This window comes from Schistocerca cancellata, chromosome 5 (genome assembly GCF_023864275.1).
Source record: "Schistocerca cancellata isolate TAMUIC-IGC-003103 chromosome 5, iqSchCanc2.1, whole genome shotgun sequence".
Classification (NCBI taxonomy): Eukaryota; Metazoa; Arthropoda; class Insecta; order Orthoptera; family Acrididae; genus Schistocerca; species Schistocerca cancellata.
This window is the reverse complement of record NC_064630.1, coordinates 784,503,495-784,516,254: the sequence shown is the minus strand read 5'-3', so window position 1 is coordinate 784,516,254 and position 12,760 is coordinate 784,503,495.

The following is a 12,760-nucleotide window of genomic DNA, read 5'->3' as shown; positions in this document are numbered from 1 at the left end:
TACAGAGACCCTTACCTCAAACTGATATGTTTATCCTTCTCCATCATCCTACAAAGTTTATAACATCAGCACGGAATCACTCCACATATCATCATTTCAGGCGCCGGCGCCTGTAACTTTGACTCTTTGTGGCGTCATTGAATTGCGTTTTCGGACAGTGGTTCCTATGTAAAAGTTGATCTACTGAGTTCCCTCTACAACCTCTAGAAGTGTGTAACATGAACTGTGAAACCCCTCGCATATGACATATAAATACAAAACGTGGCTTCGGGTCATAGCTCGCCTCTGGTAGGTGATGCTCCAGCGCATCCTGTATTTGCGTAGCTGCTATTTCATAAGTTGTTGTTGTTGTTGTGGTCTTCAGTCCTGAGACTGGTTTGATGCAGCTCTCCATGCTACTCTATCCTGTGCAAGCTTCTTCATCTCCCAGTACCTACTGCAACCTACATCCTTCTGAATCTGCTTAGTGTATTCATCTCTTGGTCTCCCCCTACGATTTTTACCCTCCACGCTGCCCTCCAATACTAAATTGGTGATCCCTTGATGCCTCAGAACATGTCCTACCAACCGATCCCTTCTTCTGGTCAAGTTGTGCCACAAACTTCTCTTCTCCCCAATCCTATTCAATACTTCCTCATTAGTTACGTGATCTACCCATCTAATCTTCAGCATTCTTCTGTAGCACCACATTTCAAAAGCTTCTATTCTCTTCTTGTCCAAACTATTTACCGTCCATGTTTCACTTCCATACATGGCTACACTCCATACAAATACTTTCAGAAATGACTTCCTGAAACTTAAATCTATACTCGATGTTAACAAATTTCTCTTCTTCAGAAACGCTTTCCTTGCCATTGCCAGTCTACATTTTATATCCCCTCTACTTCGACCATCATCAGTTATTTTGCTCCTCAAATAGCAAAACTCCTTTACTACTTTAAGTGTCTCATTTCCTAATCTAATACCCTCAGCATCACCCGACTTAATTCGACTACATTCCATTATCCTCGTTTTGCTTTTGTTGATGTTCATCTTATATCCTCCCTTCAAGACACCATCCATTCCATTCAACTGTTTTTCAAAGTCCTTTGCTGTCTCTGACAGAATTACAATGTCATCGGCGAACCTCAAGGTTTTTATTTCTTCTCCATGGATTTTAATACCTACTCCAAATTTTTCTTTTGTTTCCTTTACTGCTTGCTCAATATACAGATTGAATAACATCGGGGAGAGGCTACAACCCTGTCTTACTCCCTTCCCAACCACTGCTTCCCTTTCATGTGCCTCGACTCTTATAAGTGCCATCTGGTTTCTGTACAAATTGTATATAGCCTTTCGCTCCCTGTATTTTACCCCTGCCACCTTTAGAATTTGAAATAGAGTATTCCAGTCAACATTGTCAAAAGCTTTCTCTAAGTCTACAAATGCTAGAAACGTAGGTTTGCCTTTCCTTAATCTTTCTTCTAAGATTAGTCGTAAGGTCAGTATTGCCTCACGTGTTCCAGTATTTCTACGGAATCCAAACTGATCTTCCCCGAGGTCGGCTTCTACTAGTTTTTCCATTCGTCTGTAAAGAATTCGTGTTAGTACTTTGCAGCTGTGGCTTATTAAGCTGATTGTCCGGTAATTTTCACATCTGTCAACACCTGCTTTCTTTGGGATTGGAATTATTATATTCATTATTATATATATATATATATATATATATATATATATAATATTCATTATTATATTATATTATATTCATAAGTACATATTCATTACCAGAATTAACAGTTAATTAAAAAGTTAGGCCGTGCGGTCTGATGCGGCTTGTCACTGTTCGCGCGGCTTCCCCCCGTCAGAGGTTCGAGTACTCCCTCGGGCATGGGTGTGTTTGTTGTCCTTATAGTAAGTTAGTTTAAGTTAGATTAAGTAGTGCGTAAGCCTAGGGACCGATAACCTCAGCAGTTTGCTCCCATAGTCGTTACCACAAATTTCCAAAAATTTTTAAAAAGTTAGATCAGTTTGGCTTCAGGAAAGGTAAAGGCACCAGAGAGACAATTCTGCAATTCTGACGTTGCATTTCGTAATGGAAGCAAGACTAAAGAAAAATCAAGACAGGTTCATAGAATTTGTCGACCTGGGAAAAGCATTCGGCAATGTCACATGGTGCAATATGTTCGAAATTCTGAGAAAAATATATGTAAGCTACAAGGAGAGACGGGTAATATTATATGTACAAGAGGCAAGAGAGAATAATAAGAGTGAACGACAAAGAAAAAAGTGCTCGGATTAAAAAAGGGATGTTGTCTTTGGCCTGGTGTTCGATCTAAAAAAAATGGTTCAAATGGCTTAGAGCACTATGGGACTTAACATCTATGGTCATCAGTCCCCTAGAACTTAGAACTACTTAAACCTAACTAACCTAAGGACATCACACAACACGTAGTCATCATGAGGCAGAGAAAATCCCTGATCCCACCGGGAATCGAACCCGGGAACCCGGGCGCGGGAAGCGAGAATGCTACCGCACGACCACTAGCTGCGGACATGTTCGATCTCTACATCGAAGACGCAATGATGGAAATAAAAGAAATGTTCAGGATTGGAATTAAAATTCAAAGTGAAAGGATGCCAATGATACGATTCGCTGATGAGATTGCTATTCTGAGTGAAATTGAAGAATAATTACGGGATATGCTGAATGGACTCGTCTAATGAGTACATAATAGGGATTGAGAGTAAATCGAATGAAGACGAAAGTAATTACATGTAGGAGAAATGAAAACAGCGAGAAACTTAACATCAGGATTATCAGGATTAATGAAGTTAAGGAATGAAGTTAAAGAATTCTGCTATCTAGGCAGCAAAATAACCAATGACGGACAGAGCAAGCAGACATCAAATGCAGAGTACCACTGGCAGAAAGGGCATTCCTGACCAAGAGAAGCCTATTAGCATCAAACACAGGCCTTAATTTGAGGAACAAATTTCTGAGAATCTACGTTTGGAGCACAGCATTGTACGGCAGTGAAACATGGACAGTAACAAATAGGAACAGAAGAGAATCGAAGCATGAGATGCGGTGCTATATACGAATGTTGAAAATTAGGTGGACTGATACGGTAAGGAACGAAGAGATTGTGCACAGAATCGGAGAGGCAAGGATTTTGTCGAAAACATTAACAAGGACAAGGGACCTATGATAGGACATATATTAAGACATCAATTAATGACTTCCATGGTACTACAGGGGGCTGTAGAGGGTAACAACTGTACAGGAAGACAGAGATTGGAATACATGCAGCAAATGATTGAAGATGTAGGTTGCAAGTGCTGCTTTGAGATGAAGAGATTGGCGCAGGAGAGGAATTCGTCGTGGGTTGCATCAACCCAGTCAGATGTCTCATGACTCAAATAAAAAACAAATAAATAAATATAAATAAAAAAATAAGAAGTCGAAGAAAAGGGGAGGTGAGGGGTTAAAAAGTGTGCTGTTAAAGCGATATGGCTTTTTACGCCTCTTCCCTCAACTTTTTAGTTAATATGTTAATTCTAGTAATGAGCACGTATTTGTAAAACCACACATGCTACGCATTGCAGCAACGCGCATACAAGGCGAACTGTAGCGTCACCTACCAAAGTCTACCTAACGCTAGTGAGTCTATTCTTTAGCCAGTCGGCGCGTGTCACTAGCTCTGTACGGGATATACTTAGGCTCCTTAGGATCCCATGCCACATTTTATATTTAAATGTCATCTATGTACAAACCTTCCAAGTGGCACACTACACGTTGTTGGATCCTTTGTCAAATATGTGCTATTTTAAAAAGTTTTAGGACAAACTCTACAGTAGAGAGCAATTACTTTTAAATCGTGTATTTCAAATGGTGATTAAGTGGATGACACGCACGTGTGCTATACAGATTCAGCGACTCCCACATCGGATACAGATAATGTGATTCTGAAGAAGACAGTCTTAAAACTGTCAAAACCAGGATCAAGATTTAATAAACCAGTATTATGCAACTGGTTACCTGTTGCCCATTGAAAAATTAGTAAAATGCAGGAACACTGTTCTAAGGAAATATTCAGATCTCAATTTCCAATCTTGGGTTGTTTGTTTTGCATCTCAAAGACGCGAGACAGTCGTAAGCAGATTACAGATTTTTTTTTCAGCGTTGTATGTCAAGTAGATCAAATTTAAGTAAATGTTTTCAGCCAAATGCTGCCTGCCTATAAATTAGGAATATCTATGCACTGGACATTCATATACACAGAACATAATACATTGAGGGTCAGAAGTCATGAGATCCGTTGTGAAATTGTGTCGGATCTCCTTTTGGGCGCCGTTGTGCGGTAACTCGACTCAACACGTCGTTGGCACTTCCCTGGAGAAATATTTAGCCATACTGCCCCTATAGGCGTCCATAACTGCCAAAGTGTGGCCGTTGCAGGATTTTGTGCTCCAACTGACCTCCCGATAACGTCCCATGAATGTTCGGTGAAATTATTATCGCGCAGTATGGGTGACCAAATCATTCGATCGAATTGTCCAGAATGTTCTTCAAAATGATCGCGGACTTTTGTGGCCTGATGACGTGGTTCAGGAAAATTCCATCGTTTTTTTGGAACATGAAGTCCATTAATGGCTGCAAATGATCATTAACTAGGCGAACATAAGCACTTCCAGTCAGTGTACAGTTCACTTGGACCAGAGAACCCGGCCTGTTCCATGTAAACACAGCCCACACCATTATGGAACCATCACCACCTTGCACAGTGCCTCGCGTACGGTCGTACGACTTCTGTCGGTAAAAAGCTAATCTTGCTTTAGTAGAAACGCATGGTGTATGGCCACCTGCAGTAGGTTTGGTCTAACAAGAATGCAACAGTATCTTCTGAATACACATTGAAAGGAGATTATGAGATTTCCATAAATCGTTCATCATAAGAATGAACCAGATGTAAAGAAACACAATCGCCCTGATTGGTCAACAGCCGTGGCACACGTATACTGATGGCTTTACGCTCTCGGAAGTAGATCCCACTTATGCATTGCATATATTATTACTGTGTTACAGTAAATGAAACTTTAAGATTTTCTAATATATTAAGAGCCAGCAACGTTTTTCTTAATCATACTTTAGGTGCGCAGTTTTTATTTCAAACATCGTCTACAGTCTCGGTCTCTGTACAGTTCTGCTCTGACTGTCGCGTTGTTAATACGAGCCGTAAAAATGGCCGACGCTGCTACCTGCTCCGTAGTGAAAAACACGCGTGAAATACCGCTAAAAAGTGTCGAGAAGCATGACTTTTTTCACAGATTTACAGAAAAAATTCGCTTTTGAAGTTAAAAGAGATTTCAAAAGCCGGATATATAGCTTAATCGATAGCATTGTAGAATGATAATTCAGCACAAAACATGGATCGATGGTACAAACTCGCTTTGGTCTATTTTTGAGCTCAGTTTGGAATACTTGAATCTTTTAAATGTAAAATACATCAAATATATGCTAATTAACAAAAATCTAGTCATCATTTTAATGAAAAGTGCATGTCTTTTGTTTCTGATAACATACTGCACGCCACATTACCGTTCAAATGGTTCAAATGGCTCTGAGCACTCTGGGACTTAACAACTGAGGTCATCAGGCCCCTAGAACTTAAAACTACTTAGACCTAACTAACCTAAGGACATCACATATGCCCGAGGCAGGATTCGAACCTGCGACCGTAGCGGTCGCGCGATTCCAGACTCAACACATTACCGTACCACTGCAATATAAACCTAGCAGAGCACAACTGATCGGAAACCAAGATAAGGGCCCTGCCGCCAGAAACAATAAGGCATTTAAACTGCCAGACCTACTGGAACTGATAACAAGAAGCTTTGTCAGACGCCGCTACCGAACGCTGGAGGGAAACACAACGGTACGTCATAAAAGAAGAGGAGAAAATGTGGCGCTTGAATGGTTCCGTGGATTCTGCTATTGCTCTACTCGTTATCAACATAGCAGATGGCAGTCCCAGTTCTGAAATGTATTTCACGGATTTGGATATGGAAGGAGTTCAGAGATTACCAGACAACTGGCTATAAATAACACCTTCAGTCGCTTCGATATGTAACTATACCGAGAAATACCTGCAATTGTTTTTGCGTCAGGAAAATTACCCTATGTTTAAGTTGGGAATTTTCATCATTCTTGTTTTTCTTTACAGTACTGTGTTAGCTAAGAACGATAGCATTGTTTCCATCCAGTGCCTGAAGAAGCGTGCGGCGCTGGAGTTTTGCCGAATATTATTTCATTCTCCTTAAAAAATAAATGACAATCGAAGCTATATTGTTTCTCTGCTCGTCATTTCTTACGTCGTAACTGCAAGTGGTAACTTCACTGCAGGTGGCGGGTGCTGTCCAAGTTAACTCCGCCGGTAAAGCTATTGTCCGGTGTTATCGCTCAGCCGATGTGCGCGTAACGCGCAGCATAAAACTTATCCTTACTATCGTTCTTGACTGTAGTTGAGACAGCTTGGCTTCCGCTGCACGTGAAACTAAATCCAATGAGATTCCAGCAAACACATGGGGTTTACTGTTATGATGAACACAGTATAGACTCCAGCCCATACAAGGCGGGAAGTTGTGGATCTGCTCTAGTGTTTTTCCTACGCAGGTGATAGGAGCAACATTACGATAGGTGCTGGAGTGTGTTCGGTCCTCCCCTTGTTTAGCAATGGAACTCGTTATTGATTCCCAACGAGAGTCATGGTAACTGACCATCACACCATATTTTAATAAAAGACTCAACCAGTATTTCTTAACATCAAGGCGTACCAGCATGCCGTAATGTATCAAGTCGACCAGGGAGCAGTCTCTCTAGTTGCAAGTAGCGCTGTGTTGAATTCATACATGCAGAAGCGTAGGTTATAGATCTCATTATTGTTGGATCTGAAATGAATCCTCCGCTTCTCTAACTTGGCGACAGGCTTGGAAACCTGAAACTATACTGATGGACGGTCGGTGTTACGCCGAAAAAGTATCTCTCGACGGTGTGCTTTATCTCCATGCGTGTGTCTTTCAGGACTCCATTGTCCCGTACCACGGTGGTGGAATTAGACCGGTTAATTGCCGGCCGCTGTGGCCCAGCGGTTCTAAGCGCTTCAGTCCGGAACCGCGATGCTGCTACAGTCGCAGGTTCGAATCCTGCCTCGGGCATGGATGCGTGTTGTGTCCTTAGGTTAGTTAGGTTTAAGTAGTTCTAAGACTAGGGGACTGATGACCTCCGATATTAAGTCCTATAGAGCTTCGAGCCATTTGAACCATTCTTTTTTTTTTTTTTTTTTTTGGGCGGTTAATTGACTTCAAAAACTCGTGGCATGATCGGTTCTTGCCCTCCTTCACGGTCTGTCGAGCTTTCGCTCTCACTAGCCGAAACCCTACAAGGTTATTCGCTAATGGACTGTGTTTGAATTTTCTCAGCACCGTCGGCCCGTTCATTACTACTCAACGACACTCATCGTTCCACCAAGAAACAAGTTGCAGTCTGTGTTGGCCTGATGATTTTGGTACAGGTCCATTAAGGATCGAGTGGATTAGATTGGTAATGTCATCCATTCAATCTTGGAGGCTGTCTTTGTGCTTAAACTGACTCTACGGCGTCCAATTTACTTCGCATATCATTCACTTGCGAGGTTTTCTATCTGTATAAGGTGGACCGAAATATAGATCTGGTTGCTGGGGGGGGGGGGGGGGAGATCGTCTACCATTCTCACTGGACAGAAACCGCAAGAGCAAAAGAGCAGACTGTCTGATCAGTGGCAGAGAATGACCCTGATGCTGAGCACAAATGTGTTATTGTCCCTGCAGTCAAGAGCCATATGGTCTCCGATCTTAATATATTTTCAATCATTCGATCCCTTGAACAGGTGGAGTCGTAGCCCTCTAGAGTTCTATGAGCACACGTAAAAGGAGGAACATTAGGGAAGCTGGAGCACGCGCTCAAAGCGTGGCGGGAGATAAACGGAACACAGTGTTTCCTGAACAGACGCATAAGGTACGGTGACAGCATATACTTGTAGTCTGGTAATTAGGCTGACAAGCCAACGTGACGTGCCGTATCGTGTTTCCGGAGTACAGAGCGACAATTACTGAACCGTATGGAAAAAACCTAAATTAGTTACAAACATCGGTGTGCACTCACTTTATTCAACGCGTAAAAGTCACTACATATTTTCGGATTTAGGTTGTGACTTGATCGATATGCCTGCCATCATCGGCGATGGTGCGGCGCAGACGAGTAGCGAAATTCTGCATGACCCGCTGAATAGCCGTTTTCAGCTCAGCAATGGTTTTGGGGTTATTGCTGTACAGCTTGTCTTCAGTACAGCCCCACAAAAAGGAGTCGCACGTGTTCAGATACGGAGAATATGGAGGCCAATCGAGGACCACACCAGTGGTCTATGCGTACCGCAGGGCCAAAATGCGGTCCCCAAAGTGTTCCTGCAGCACATCACTCTCCTTCTTCGAAGGGGTAGAGCTCCGTCTTGCATGAGGCACATCTTGACGAAATCATGGTCACTTTGGATAATGGGGATGAAATCATCTTGCAAAACCTTCAAGTATCATTCGTTAGTCACCGTGCCATCAAGGAATTTCGCACCGATTATTCCGTGACTGGACACTCCACACCACACGGTCACCCGTTGAGGGTGAAGAGACTTCTCGATCGCGAAATGCGGATTCTCAGTCCCCCATATGCGCCAATTATTCCTTATCGACGAACCTATCCTAATGAATGTGGGATTCGTCGCTAAACCAAACCGTAGTGCGCATACTAATTCCCATCATGCCCCGCAGCCAACCATGCAGTTTGAACGTCCTAACGCAAACCGTTCAGAAATTTTTACGATTTTATTTCTTGTAGTTTAATAACCGTCACCCTGTATATTGCGATGTGGTTTCAACGATCTTTAAATATGCTTCAAATACAAATGAATTGTAAACTTATTATCGGTACTCATTGCTTTAAAAACTGATGTTATTTCCAGAAAACCACATTAACACTCGAACACAATTATGACGCCAACAACACTCTGATACTATGTCAATGTTTTAACTATTTGTGGGCAAACGCCAAAAAGATTGCGTTAATCACTTCTAGACACATCAGAGGAATAAATTTCAGTGAAGCATGAATTAGTACAATTCTCAGGGGTTTCACTCGGATTCGTTTGTAAGGGTATATTACACTGTTGTTAATATTCACTTTGCAACCAGCCTGTATTTTCAATTAATATTCCGTGACCACTGTGATGGCGAAAAAGGTAAACTGAACGTACTCGGGAGCATATGTCCGGTACGATTACAGTTTTCACAAAAAATAAAAAATAAATGTTGTTATTAAACATTTACCTATACTGTTGAATATAGACTGAATAAACTTTTTCATAAGTAAATAGGCTCGAAAAGAGAAATGAAGCTATGTAAAACTACCTAAAATACACTCCTGGAAATGGAAAAAAGAACACATTGACACCGGTGTGTCAGACCCACCATACTTGCTCCGGACACTGCGAGAGGGCTGTACAAGCAATGATCACACGCACGGCACAACGGACACACCAGGAACCGCGGTGTTGGCCGTCGAATGGCGCTAGCTGCGCAGCATTTGTGCACCGCCGCCGTCAGTGTCAGCCAGTTTGCCGTGGCATACGGAGCTCCATCGCAGTCTTTAACACTGGTAGCATGCCGCGACAGCGTGGACGTGAACCGTATGTGCAGTTGACGGACTTTGAGCGAGGGCGTATAGTGGGCATGCGGGACGCCGGGTGGACGTACCGCCGAATTGCTCAACACGTGGGGCGTGAGGTCTCCACAGTACATCGATGTTGTCGCCAGTGGTCGGCGGAAGGTGCACGTGCCCGTCGACCTGGGACCGGACCGCAGCGACGCACGGATGCACGCCAAGACCGTAGGATCCTACGCAGTGCCGTAGGGGACCGCACCGCCACTTCCCAGCAAATTAGGGACACTGTTGCTCCTGGGGTATCGGCGAGGACCATTCGCAACCGTCTCCATGACGCTGGGCTACGGTCCCGCACACCGTTAGGCCGTCTTCCGCTCACGCCCCAACATCGTGCAGCCCGCCTCCAGTGGTGTCGCGACAGGCGTGAATGGAGGGACGAATGGAGACGTGTCGTCTTCAGCGATGAGAGTCGCTTCTGCCTTGGTGCCAATGATGGTCGTATGCGTGTTTGGCGCCGTGCAGGTGAGCGCCACAATCAGGACTGCATACGACCGAGGCACACAGGGCCAACACCCGGCATCATGGTGTGGGGAGCGATCTCCTACACTGGCCGTACACCACTGGTGATCATCGAGGGGACACTGAATAGTGCACGGTACATCCAAACCGTCATCGAACCCATCGTTCTACCATTCCTAGACCGGCAAGGGAACTTGCTGTTCCAACAGGACAATGCATGTCCGCATGTATCCCGTGCCACCCAACGTGCTCTAGAAGGTGTAAGTCAACTACCCTGGCCAGCAAGATCTCCGGATCTGTCCCCCATTGAGCATGTTTGGGACTGGATGAAGCGTCGTCTCACGCGGTCTGCACGTCCAGCACGAACGCTGGTCCAACTGAGGCGCCAGGTGGAAATGGCATGGCAAGCCGCTCCACAGGACCTACATCCAGCATCTCTACGATCGTCTCCATGGGAGAATAGCAGCCTGCATTGCTGCGAAAGGTGGATATACACTGTACTAGTGCCGACATTGTGCATGCTCTGTTGCCTGTGTCTATGTGCCTGTGGTTCTGTCAGTGTGATCATGTGATGTGTCTGACCCCAGGAATGTGTCAATAAAGTTTCCCCTTCCTGGGACAATGAATTCACGGTGTTCTTATTTCAATTTCCAGGAGTGTATCTCAGCTGAGGGCGCTATATTACAAATAAAAGAAGCTTTTTATAACTGAAAAATTTGCTACTGCATTCTCAAAGCGGCTACGTAAATAATTTATACAATCTTTGTTAAGAGGCCTGTATTTTAATAAGAACTATTATAGTCACGTCTGTCTAAGCCAGCGGTAATCTGACGGGAGCCAGAGTCAGTCTTTGTTCGCCGGACCAAAGAAGCAAAGAACAGTAATTATTAACGTCTCTTGCGGTCAGAATCAGAGTTCACACAGTCATGTGTAATTGTTCATCAGCACCGCTGATCAATTTTTATCATTTGGTTCACACGATTTCTTTCATTTCCGACAGTACTTTCAATTTATCACGCAGATCAAAATTTTTTCTATCAGTTAGTCAGTAAATGCTAACCAGAAAACAGTATACCAGGAGTAAAGGGATGAAACGTGTCAGTGACGAACGCTGTCACGCCTCCCTTAGCCCTTTACCTCTTAGCCAATCTTTTCGTTATAGGCGATAGCCCCGTAGCGCGTGGGTCTAAGTGAAATGTGGTTCTTGACGGCATATACACGCAGTTCTACCATGTGTTGAGGGTTCAGTTGTTCCACATGATTTCCGAAGAAATTTAAATCAAATTGCAGTATGTACGCCATTTGTTGGTGAGGTTTTCGCTCTCTTTCTCTTTGAACACTCGTGGGAAATAACAGGGTTAATGCAATCGGACTAGAGGGTTGGCGCGTCCTTTAAATTGAGCACCTCTGTTTCCAAATCTCACGCATCAGAGGTAGCTGCTGATTCTGCTGGTCTTGCTTTACTTTTCGTTCTAATAGACTTCGAATTGTTGTACGGGTAACTTTGCTTTTTTGGGCTGCAACACGGAGAGGAAGAGCCTGATTGAGCCAACAGTAGAGATGGGAGAAACCGACGGGTATTTTAGTTCTGTATAACCTGAATTTTTCGGTGTTTGTTTGCTCTCGGTTAAAATCGGTAGTTTTAATTTTTTACTAATGACAGAGCAAAAAAAACGAAATATCAATTAGACATAGCAGTAGTGCTAAAATTTTTCGTTTGCAAACAGACTATTTCTTTAAAAAAAAGGAATTAATTTTTACACCTAAAATTTACGTTGGTTTGATTAGTAAGTTTACAGAAAATGGAGAAAACAATCAGTGGTATTTTAATAACAATGCTAACAGAAACGAATATCAAACACATGGGATAAGAACTGGTACGTTATTGCTGAGACAATAATATCCCCGTTGCCTATTTAAGTTAATATTCAGATTCTATGTGTCTTGAAACTGAGAGAGTCAAAATTTATCAACATTTGTTCGATTTCTAAAATTTTTACTGGAAATAATAGCAAAAAAAAACATAGATCGATTATTTCAGAAACTGGTTATTTTGAGCGGTCAGGATAAGATGGCTTTAAAAAAAATACTATAACCGAAAACCGGTAATTTCAGCTATCATCGCCTAGATACGTGTGTATGTGAAGTGCGCAAGACTTGCTCCCACGTGGTTTACGACGGTCATCCATTGAAGCGTATCAATTGTAGCGTAGGTACACCACGAATTCCACTCTTTTCGTCTCAGAGTAGCACTTTCAACGTACGTCCTCAATTATTTGCTGGATGTATTCCGATCTCTGCCTTCCTCTACAGTTTTTCCCTCTACAGCTCCCTCTTAACAGATGCCCTGCCATCCTGTCCCTCCTTCTTTTCAGTGATTTCCATACGTTTCGTTCCTCTCCAGTTCTCCTCACAACCTCCTCATTCCTTACCTTATCAGTCCACCCTATTTCCACCATTCTTCTGTAGTACCACATCTGAAATGCTTCGATTCTCTTTTGTTCCAGTTCTCCCGCA